Source organism: Camelus ferus, chromosome 5 (genome assembly GCF_009834535.1).
Source record: "Camelus ferus isolate YT-003-E chromosome 5, BCGSAC_Cfer_1.0, whole genome shotgun sequence".
NCBI lineage: Eukaryota > Metazoa > Chordata > Mammalia > Artiodactyla > Camelidae > Camelus > Camelus ferus.
Window position 1 is genome coordinate 70,621,284 of NC_045700.1, and position 11,062 is coordinate 70,632,345.

General features: G+C 44.2%; 1 protein-coding gene across 12 annotated transcripts in view; it reads right to left on the reverse strand.

Moving 5' to 3' along the window:
• Window positions 1–11,046, reverse strand: part of CFLAR (CASP8 and FADD like apoptosis regulator) — a 43,907-nt gene extending 32,861 nt beyond the window's left edge. Inside the window, exons 1-4 of one of the 12 annotated variants that reach the window (XM_032480077.1) lie at window positions 10,922–11,046; window positions 10,666–10,728; window positions 8,625–8,699; window positions 8,059–8,227 (exon numbers count right to left, since the gene is read on the reverse strand). The gene's annotated coding sequence lies outside the window, so the exon portion shown is untranslated. Of the gene's footprint in view, window positions 1–5,531; window positions 5,599–8,058; window positions 8,228–8,624; window positions 9,544–9,563; window positions 10,415–10,665; window positions 10,844–10,914 lie in introns of those variants that run through there. The other 11 variants (XM_032480078.1, XM_032480080.1, XM_032480082.1 and 8 more) reach the window with 11 other exon arrangements.
• Window positions 11,047–11,062: the final 16 nt, after the last annotated feature.

Sequence of the window (11,062 nt, forward strand, 5' to 3'; positions counted from 1 at the left end):
AGTGATCACTTAATATATCAAACAAAACAGATGTAAGTCACCAGAATTCACTTCCACCTTCCTAGCTAATGGGAAGGGTGTCTGGTTCTAGAAGCAGAAACCACTCCAGGTATTTTGAGCAGAAATACATTGATATGGGTGCTTACAAAACTGCTACAAGGGCTGGAGGAAGAGGCTCTTGGCTGGGCTTTTTAGAAAGACTCCCAGGGCTCCCAGAAAGACCTTGTCTCGGCCAAGGCAGTGGGGAAGCAGGAGCCCGCCACTGGGAACACAGAGCTCAAGAACCCCTTGGGCAGTGACCCCGAGATCAGAGGGCCAACCACCACCATGCCTGCCTCCCACACTTCCCAGTGACTGGACTTCATGTTGCTTCTACTCAAATCCCCACTTCACCACCACTATGCCTGCCAGCACAGGAACCGACAAAAGCAGCCAGCTGTTGGCCTCTACCCTACTTCTGTTTACAGATCTTGCCTGAATGCACCTAACTGGCAGAACTCAGTCCACAAGCTGGTTGTAAAGGAGTCTGGGAAATGCAGTTTGTAGTTTTCCACCCTCTAGGCAGAGGCTGGGAATGGGTCCTGAACACCAACTGATCTTAGCCACAATAGAAGGATATTCCATAAAAGCATTTATTTCTCTCTGTGGTTAAATCCTCTGCGTGGACCCCAGTGCCTGACCCACAGTAAGCACTGGGTTAATATTTGAATGAATAAATGAATGTAGTTCCATAAACCACTACCATATAACAGCCTCACTTCCTGTACTCCCAAAATGGACCTAGAGCATACGCTACAAACACTCTCTGGCCAGCATCTTCAATTCTCCTGTCCTTTTGCCTCCTGACCACCAGCTCAGCAACACCATGCTGTGCCAGGACTTCCTAGTTTTAGCACTAAAAGTCCTGTGTTCCAGGAAACTCCTCAATCCCAGGCAAACCAGGATGGTCACCCAATTATCCGCTCCTCAGATGGTGAGCCTCCACAACTCTAGGCATCTAGAGTAGCAAGTCATGCTGAAGGGAGGGGAAAGAGCATCCCACACACGTGGTTTTCGACCTCAGGGAGCCCCTTTCTACGTGCTGCTCAGCATGTTATTCCAGGACCGTGGTCAGCTACTTTCAACAGCCTCATGGCAGCTCCACCCTTTGGTGCTTTCTTCCAACCTAATACCACTGACTGGTGCCTCAGCTCCCCGGATGACCTTGCCATTAGTCAGAAGTGAGTTCCCACAACTCTCCCACCTTCCCCTGCTGTCCCTGCCTCCTGGGCCAGCCACTCCCCCCAGTGCCCCTCACCCACCCTTTCATCTACCTCCCTCTACCTCCAGGGATTCCTCCTCTCAGCCTGTAAACATGTTCAGTTTCTTCCATCTTTAAAAAAACAAAACAAAACAAAAAAAAACCTTCAGCCTTTCAGCCCCTAGACCAACCAGCCTTCTAAGTGAAGCTGAGAACTGGAAGAGTCTGCACTGGGTGCTTCAGCAACTTCAACTTCGATTCCCTCCTCAATGTGCCTCTACCTGCATCCTCCTGCCCCCACAGCCCTTACACAGTAACACTTAGTGCCAAGCCACACTGGAACCGAGGCAAAGGAAAAATCAGTAATATGGATACTGTCTTTATTTAAATTTTTGATATTTTTTGCCTTCATGTCAATTTTTTCAAAATCTTGCATTAAAATATTATGTCTTGATTTTAGCACCCCCTTAAGTGTTGTGCCTGAGGTGAGTGCCTCACTCTTCTCACCCTGGTGTCCTCACCCGACAGTGCTCTTGTAGAGGCCTTGGTGACCTCCTAGAGGTCACATCCAAGGTCACATGGACATCCTCCTCTATCCAAGCATTCTGACGCTGCTGCTTAATCCCTCCTTGAAACTCTCCTCCCTCGGCCGACCTCACACCACTATATTCTACACAGTCCCCCGCTAACCTTCTCCAACTCCTCAGCACCCTCTTCCTGCACCTGCTTCTTAAATGGGGGTATGCCAGAGCATTCATCTCTCACTCAGGCCTTTCTGCTCCCCCGTCTATGGCCTCTCCCTCTCCAAATAGATCTCCTATCAGGATGAACTTCCTGAAGTTCGGGCTTGAAGCAAGTCACTTTCCTAGTTCAACCCTTTCAGTGATCCTTCAACTTCCACTGCAGGTTCCAATTCTCTCTGCAGTCAGGGCCCCTGCTGCCCCAGCTCCTGCCCTCGTCTCTCATTCACACGCCTAGCGCTTTCAGTTTCAATCAAACCTTGAAACTGAAGTTTTTTCCCGCATCTTGGTGTCTTTGCCTGAATTACTCTCTTCCATTTACCTGCCTGGCAAAAATCCTTCTCAGCTTGCAGGGCCAGCTGGTGTCTCCCACTGTGTAAAGCCTTCCTGGGAAGAGCACACCAGGACTTAATCAGTAACTCCTTTGTTCCACCACTGTATTAGGTACATACCTCCCTGGCACCCAGCACAGCTCCAATACATGACAATAAAATGCAGTTAACTTGAGTCAGGCTTTCCAATCTTTCTCACAGAATGTCAACTTTGCCTCCAAACCATCTGGTACTGAAAGCACATAACGTTTCCAGTACCGTAGCCACCAGCATGACTGGTTCCCGTCACACTTAGATCATCCAAGGACAGGCATACTTAATATTCCATTCTTTGCACTGCTTTGGTCATGGCACAGCCTGAAAGCAAGGTCATGTTCACCGAGGCACAGCCTGCAAGCAAATATGATTTCCTAGCAACACGATGAAACTGAACAGCAATGGAGAGAAGCCTGCCTTGCCAGCTGCAGAAAGCAGCATGCAAACCTGGAACTTTCAGGTGTCTGGGAATCCCCACTGAGAATCTAAAATCCCTGAGAGTCACCCGGAAGTTTCTAAAAAGATACAGGAGAAGGGGTTAGATGATCTCGGGTAGAACAGAATATGGCCAAGTCATGGGAGTTCTGGGCATCCACTCTGAACAGAACTAGGCCCAACTCCCTCCTCCTCCATTGTGTACAGGACCTGTAGTTGTGGGCTCTGTGGGTAGCAATTCAAGCAGCTATTATAATGAATCTGTCTTTCCTTCTTCATCTGTAGGTACTTTAACTCCAAGATAGTGCATGAAATGCCATTTTGTGTGCCCCTCATATTCAAAATGAGGTGTTTAGTAACAGACCGTCATGTGGTTCCTGATTTGTTGAGTGCTGCAGATACAGATTTGAAACTAGTCTAGAAGACCATGTACTGAGGCTGAAGCATAAATACATTCCAACTTGGGATTATTTAACACCTATTTTTAATTTAATATTTTGTTTTTTAAATTTAATATTGTATAATTTTAATGTGTGCTTTTAGCCCCTGATGCATTATGTACACTGATACATAATGTACAATGTACATTACTGATACATAATGTATCGGTGACTAAAAGTATGCATTAAGAAATTATTTGGCTTCACAAGCAGTGCATTTCAATTATAGCAAATTGCCCACAAACAACAGGTGGTCCCAATAATAAAATGACATAAAATTAGAAGGTATATCTTATACAGCTGTTTAATGAGGCTCAGCCGTATGATTCTCAAGGAAGCTCCTACGAATTTCAACATCACATTACCTCCAGTAACTTCCCTGGTTCACAACAGCTGCATACAGCCTACAGAAGATGAGGGGGTGAAAGAACCACAGAAAGACAAAGAGATCATCAATCATCTAATTCAGAAACATGAGCAGAGTAAAGCAAAATCCATTAATGCAGTGGCCGACTCCTTAACCAAAGTTCAGTTTTCACTAGGGCAAACTTCCACAGAGCACGACCCCTTAAGAGCATCTCCCCTCCTCTGCCCAACACATAACCTAACTCGAGACAAGTATTTCAGTGTTCCCTGGACAGTGTTTTTCTGTTCTAACATCTTTGCTCAAGCATTTGCCTCCGTTTGGAAAGCCTCTTGTCTTTTCAGTCTCTGCCTGTTGAAATTCTATCCCATCTTTCAAGGCATCTCTTCCTTAAGTCTGTCTTGATTCCTAAATCAGGTCATCTCCTGCTGTATAACACTGTTTTTACTTTCTTCTTGGGTACCTGTCCTATGTAGTACAGTCCTTGAAGATAGGCAAGCTCCCACTCATCTGCATTAGGCTGTGATGGGTCCTGGCCAGGCCTGCCAAGCTCAACCCCCTAGAACTTGAACAGACCTACTGGTCATGATTACAAAGCTCCAGCAGGCCTGTACACATGTAATGCCTACTCATCCTTTCATAACCTATAGCAAAGCCAGATGGGGCTGGTGGCAGAGTAAGATAACCATACTTGGAACCTAGTTGTTAGATCCAGGAGACAGAGTTGATGAAAGGAAGTTTTTGCAACTCTGTGAGGTAACAATGCTGTAATTTTACCAGTGAATTACAATGTGATTTTAAGAGCTGGGTGAGGTCCAGCCAGGGCTTCCTGGTAGTAGACAGAACCCTAGCTTGAACAGACAGAACACAAAGTCTCCAGCCAAGTTCACCAGATATCCCTCGGCATTTTAGCAAAACGTAATCTCCCCCCATACCTTTAGCTAAAAATTTGTCCTTTGTGCTTATCACAAGTTCTAAAACTCAAAGATTTGTGTGTCAGAGTTTTCTTTTTGCCAGACCTCCAGACCAGTCTTTTGAGTTTAGTATGGACTCAGAAGTGCCTAAAATTTAAAGTATTTTTTTCCTCAAATATGACAGTCCTCTGACATCTTCAAAATTACTAATCCCTTGTGTGAGATGGTGTGAGTTTAATACACAATCCATCTTCCCTGTGCTATTGCTGTATTCACTCATGTTATTAAGAAAAACGCCATAGGCAAATGTGAGGCATTTGAGGCATTCATCAATTTACTGTGAGGCTTCAATTTCCTTGAGAAAAAGAAAAAAAATGAAAAGAAAAATAGCACCAGGCCAAGCTGTCTGAGTTTAAGCAAGATTCCAAATTTTAGTGCTTCAGCAAAGCCTGAATGAGTTCAGAGGCCACATTCCAATTCCAAGTAGGGCAAAGGAGGGCTGTTGTTTAGCCTCAGCTCTTTTTAGGTATCTGAACCATATGATGTCATCTTTACAGGAACTCAGTGTACATCATATGACACCAGCCAGGTAGACACACATTCCTTCTCCTCAAGATGTTCATCAAAGAATTCAAAAGGGGCTCAAGAAACAACCATAGCTGTCCAAGGGCGTAGCTTCTTATCAGTTAGTTATGCCATGCTAAAATAAAATATTTAGCGGACAATCTCTGTAACTCATCTATACAAGACTGGCCTGAATTAAAATTTCAACCTAGCAGGTATATTCTCTCGGTTTATACAATGGGCCAGTCGGTCCTTCAGGAGATAGTCCTGTTCAAAATCAGAAGTTGTGCATAATACTGTAGATATAAAGCTCTGAAGATTCCTTTTATATAGCATTCTTCTTCCTAGTTATACAAAGCACCACCTGCATGCTGGAGGAAAATCTGGAAAATGGAGAAAAGTAAAGAAGAAAATAAAAATCCCCTGTTTGGCTTCAGCCCCATCACTATCTCTGGCATCTGTTTACCTGATCCCCAGCTTCTGTCCTCCTGCCAGTTTCCTCTTTCCAAGTTCCATAACATTTCGGGTGACAACTGAGGTTAAAGGAATAGACTCAGTAAATGCAGGTACTCAATAAATGCTGAATGAAGAGATTCATTCATTTATTATTTTTATTCAGCTCTGAATCAAGCTTTCGTAATTCTTGCAGGGAATTTGGTTCATTCACCAGATAGTATTCAAGCAAGATTTGTCACAAGCCTACTCTAAAACAAAGATCCTCTGACTCTAAAAACTACTTTTGTGAAGTAAACCAGAAAGAGAAAGAAAAATACCATATGATATCACTTATATGTGGAATCTAAAAAAAAGACACAAGTGAACTTATCTACAAAACAGAAACAGGACTCACAGGCATAGAAAACAAACTTATGGTTATGGTGGCTGGCGGGTGGAAGGCTGTGGAAAGGGATAAACTGGGAGTTCAAGACTTGCAGATATTAACTACTGTATATAAAATAGATACACAATAAGTTTATACTGTATAACACAGGGAACTATATTCAATATCTCGTAATAACCTTTAATGAAAAAGAATATGAAAACAAACATATGTATGCACAAGTATGACTGAAACATTATGCTGTACACCAGAAATTGACACTGTATTGTAAACTGACTATACTTCAATTTAAAAAAAAAATCTAAAAAAAATTAATAAAGTGAGGGGAAGGAAAAAAACTCCTTTTTAAAGCTTCAAGTAAAGTCTCAAGAAAAAAAAAAGGATATGCAAGTCAAAGGGAAGATTCAAAGGAAGTTCAAGAAAAAAAAAACTCAAGAATTTCACAAGTAAAGAAAAAGGAACCCTCCTACAGTGTTGATGGGAATGTAAGTTGGTGCAGCCACTATGGAAAACAGTATGGAGGTTTCTTAAAAAAATAAAAATAGATTTACCATATGATCCAGCAATCCCACTCCTGGGCATATATCTGGATAAAACTATAATTTGAAAAGACACATGCACCCCAATGTTCACAGGAGCACTATTTACAATAGCCAAGACATGGAAACAACCTAAATGTCCATTGACAGATGAATGGATAAAGAAGGGGTGTGTGTGTGTGTGTGTGCGTGTGTGTGTGTGTGTGTGTGTGTGTGCGCGTGTGCGTGTGTGTGCAATGGAGTATTACTCAGCCATAAAAAAGAAATAATGCCATTTGCAGCAACATGGATGGATCTAGAGATTATCATATTAAGTGAAGTAAGTTAGACAGAGACAGACAAATATCATATGTCATTTATATGAGGAATCTTAAAAAAATACAAATTTTATTTACAAACCAGAAATAGACTCACAGACATAGAAAACAAACTGTGGTTACCAGGGGGGAGAGTGGGGGTGGAGGGACCATTTAGAAGTTTGGGATTAACAGATAAACATCACTATATATAAAATAAACAAAAAGGACCTACTATATAGCACAGTGAACGATAGTCAATTTCTTATAATAAGCTGTAATGGAAAAGAATCTGTATTCTAAGGTGTAATGGTAAAGAATATGTATATGTATAACTGAATTGCTTTGCTGTACCTGAAACTAATGTTGTAAATTGACTACATTTCAATAAAAAATTTTTAAAATTTCACAAGTAGAAAAAAAATCTGCAGTTCCCATTTCTAAAATCAGTTGACAGTACTGAATTACCAAAGATGACAATCCAATCTCTAGAATAAGAGGAAAATAATGAAGAAGCTATATTTTGCACAAAAACTTAAATGGCCAAATAAAGACAAAGTGGAAGCCACTGGAGAAACAAAAATGCAGAACTAAATGTGGAAAAGGAAGCAGTTTTATCTGGAAAGAAAAGATTCAAGAATATATATTCATTCATTCATTCATTCATATGTGCATGGGGTCAAAGAAGAAATTATTTCTCTAAACCCAGAATTGAGGAGGAAGAAAAAACATCCAGGGCACCTGAACAAGTAGATCAATGAAATCTAAACTGTGGATACATACATTCTCAAAAACAAGAAAAGTACTCATGAGAAGAAAAACAAATATTTTATTAGAAGCTGATGCCAGAGGTAAGTGAAAGGACAGATGAGAAAAGCAGAGATATTAATAGGGAAAAAAAAGTTCTGAAATACAATTGAAGAAACAGCATCATATAAGAAGAAAAAAAGAACAGAATACATATTTTTAAAAGCACTTAATAGACTCTGAGTACATAAATGTCTAGAAAAGACAGTAAACTGCAACCTTTGGTTATCTTCGGGAATAGACTCCTGCAGGCTTTCTCTATTTACTTTGCATGTGTTTTAACCCGAATAATTATAATACAACTTGGCTGAAAAGTTTTTAAGAGAAAAAGTATTACAATGCAGAGTATTCAGTGCAATCCTATGATAAGTGCAAAGACAGCCCCAGAGTATATAGGAAAGTACAGAGGAAGGGAACCCATGGGGGTGGGTTGTTAAGTCTTTCTAGAGGAGGTAACAGGTGCTGAATATAAAGAAAATAGGGCATTACAATAATAATAGCGCGTCTTACCTTCACTGATATACAGTAAGTAAATCAAAAACACATATCTGTTTCCCAATCTGGCCCAACCGGCTTCCTCTCATTCTATGGTGTCGTTGGCCCGTTTCTAGGCTACCTGGAATCCATGTTACCTTTGCAGGTAATTTTGCTCGGTCTCCCCCAACCACTCTGTGAGATTCTGGGGGAAAAAAATCAAATTCAGATCCATTTCTACTTTCCCAGAACTCTGCCTGGCCCTGAAGAGCCCCATATATGTTTATACTGAATTATCCTGAATTAAAGGAAAGGAGGCATTTCAGTCCATAAACACGAGTTTAATGAGCCTTTGGGGCCCTGCAAGGAAGAAACAACCAAACGGAATCCATTCCTGAAGTAAAAAGGGACAGACACGCCTGGCGACTTGGAATGCGGTGGGCGAGTGCCAAGGAGACTCAAAGAAGGGCTGAAAGCAGGAGAGTCAATCCTTTTCTGCCGGGATCAGCGGACAGTGCCCCGACGCCCCCGGCGCCGAGGGCGACGCCAGCACGGGGGCGCAGGTCATAAGAGGGAGCAGGTAGGGTTCTCGGTCTACTCACGCCCGGGCAGCCGCCAGCTCTTCCTGCTGGATCTCGGCCGGGAACGCCGCCCAGCCTTGATGGACACGACTGGACCTGACGCAGCGGAAAACCAGAGATGGAACTACTCTGGACCGAACAAGGAACTGGAGGAGAACATCGGACGCATCACGAAGCAGCTTCCAAGGCAAGCAGGCTGGAAACCTCTGTGCGCTTCCGTCCTGCCAGGGGCGTGCAGCCCAAACAGAACCTCGTGCTCCAGAAGCCTCAGCCCCTACAACTTAAAAACTCCACAGGGGCACATGCGTGTCTCTTCAGATAGTAAACTCACCCTCGTTGGGGCAAACAGCCCACATGGCGCTGGGTGGCAATTACGTGCGGCAGGCCTTGACCCCATGGGCGTGGCCGCTGAGTATATTTGCTCCACTGAAAGCCGGACTGTGGACCCTCGGGCGCCGCAGAGATCAAACCTACTTCCGCTTCAGCTGCCGATAGGTCCCCTGACACAGCTCAAAAAACTGCCCGCGACTACCCTCCCAACACCCCAGTAGCGCAAGACTCCCAGAGGGTAGGGGGCAGGGGTCAAGGACACCCAGCCCCTGCGGACCTGGAGCCGGATTCACCTACGAAAGCTGGAAGCGCTGAAGTCAGTTACAAATGTAAAACATGAAGTCGTTAGGAAAAACCATTTTAATCAGGACATCCAACCCAGAAGCTACAAGTAAAACTAGTGTTATTTTTTAAAATGCAGCTTATGTATGACAAACACATTCGAAAATCCCTTTCAAACCCGAGTCTTCTTTTTTTTTTTTTAATTTTGGAGTTGGGCCAGGTTTTTTGGTTTTTGTTTTGTTTTGTTTTGTTTTGCTTCTCCCAGTGAAACTTTTTAAAAATTATTTAGGGGAATCACCAGAGGAAAATTACCAAAAATTTCCGTTTCTCTTATCTGAAATCTCTTACCTAAAGCAGGTCAAGCCCACCGTAGCCCGGTCTTAGTTTTAGATTATCATGGTTTGTCGGTAGCTAACAGGCTCCCCATTGGCACCTCCTCGCCTTTTGTAAACAAATTTCAACTGTCAACAACTGAAAATACTCCAGAGAGCTTTTACGTCCTTGAACTTCCTGTTACCCTGAGCCAAAAACTTCTTTTGAATTTCAATGGCCTTTGTTCTATTGCATTACACTCTTAATATTTGAAAAGAACATACCCTGCCCACCAAAGACCACCGAGCAAGAATGTAAAATAATTTTACTTTCCCCAGTCCCTTTGAAGGGGAAAAGGAATAGAAGGGGGAAAAGCTTATTTCACGACTTTACAAAAATCATTCCAAACTTTCCCAAGGTAAGCTCTCCTTGCAATTTGTCAAAATACACGTTACCCTGCTTTAAGAAATAGCGCCCGAACCTACTTCAACAGCATATTGCAAGAGAGTAAAAATTCCTGCCTGGCCGGTTGCTTCCGCCAAGACACAGACTACTGCACACGAAGTTCTCATCAACTTTGCAAAGGAAAACTGCCAAATCTTTTGAACAGGTCAACCCCGGAATTGAGCAACTCTCAGGATATTCTTAAGCAACATTTACAGGACGCTGGGGACTTGCCACCAAAGCTTGCGGCCCTCTTTCAGTCCTCTCTCTGGGGCTTCAGCATTGGGGACCAGTTACTGTGGGTCTAGGCGATCCTGCGCAGGGGCCGCACCTGGGATCCCGTAAGAGTAAAGCTAACCCCCCGAGAATCCGGGGCGGAGGCGAGCGGGGGCGGGGGACCACACACACACACACACACACACACACACACACACACACACACACACCCCACACACACACACACACCCCCCACCGCCTGGGGCCCAGGAGTAAACCGCAGATAAGAGATCTATAGGGCTGAGTCACCAGCCAGAAGGCCCACCCCTCCCCTGGCCCCCGGTGGGCATCCCCCGCCCGGGCTGAGGGAAGAGTCCAGGAACCGTGGCGAGGAACGCGAGAGGCAGCGTGCAGGGCCTGGCGTCTGGCTGGGGTCTGGGGAGGGTGAGGAGCTGCGGGACCCAGCGCGGGCACGTACCGTCCTGCCCGCGGCGAGACTCTCCTCTGGCTGCGACCCGTCAGACTTCACTCCCCTGGACGCCTGAAAATGCAGGCAAGATGGAGGCAAAGAAACCGAAAGTCTGAAAGCGGACGTGGCTTTCCTGCCCAGCCCCTAATCCGGTCGCCTTGCTTATCCTGGACTTCTCTCTCATCCCACAAAAACTTTCATCCTACAGAAGTTTGATGGTCTGACATTCACTGTTTTAGACCCAGAAACCCCACTCACCACTCACCCCAATGAGTCCCTCTGAGTTGAAACACTCTTCTGTGCTACAGCCCGCCTGCCTGCTGTTTCCTGTTTATATGACTGACTGAACTTCTGGATTGGATAGTGGTTTAAAGTACGCAGCTCGATGAGAAAGCACCCCCTAGGG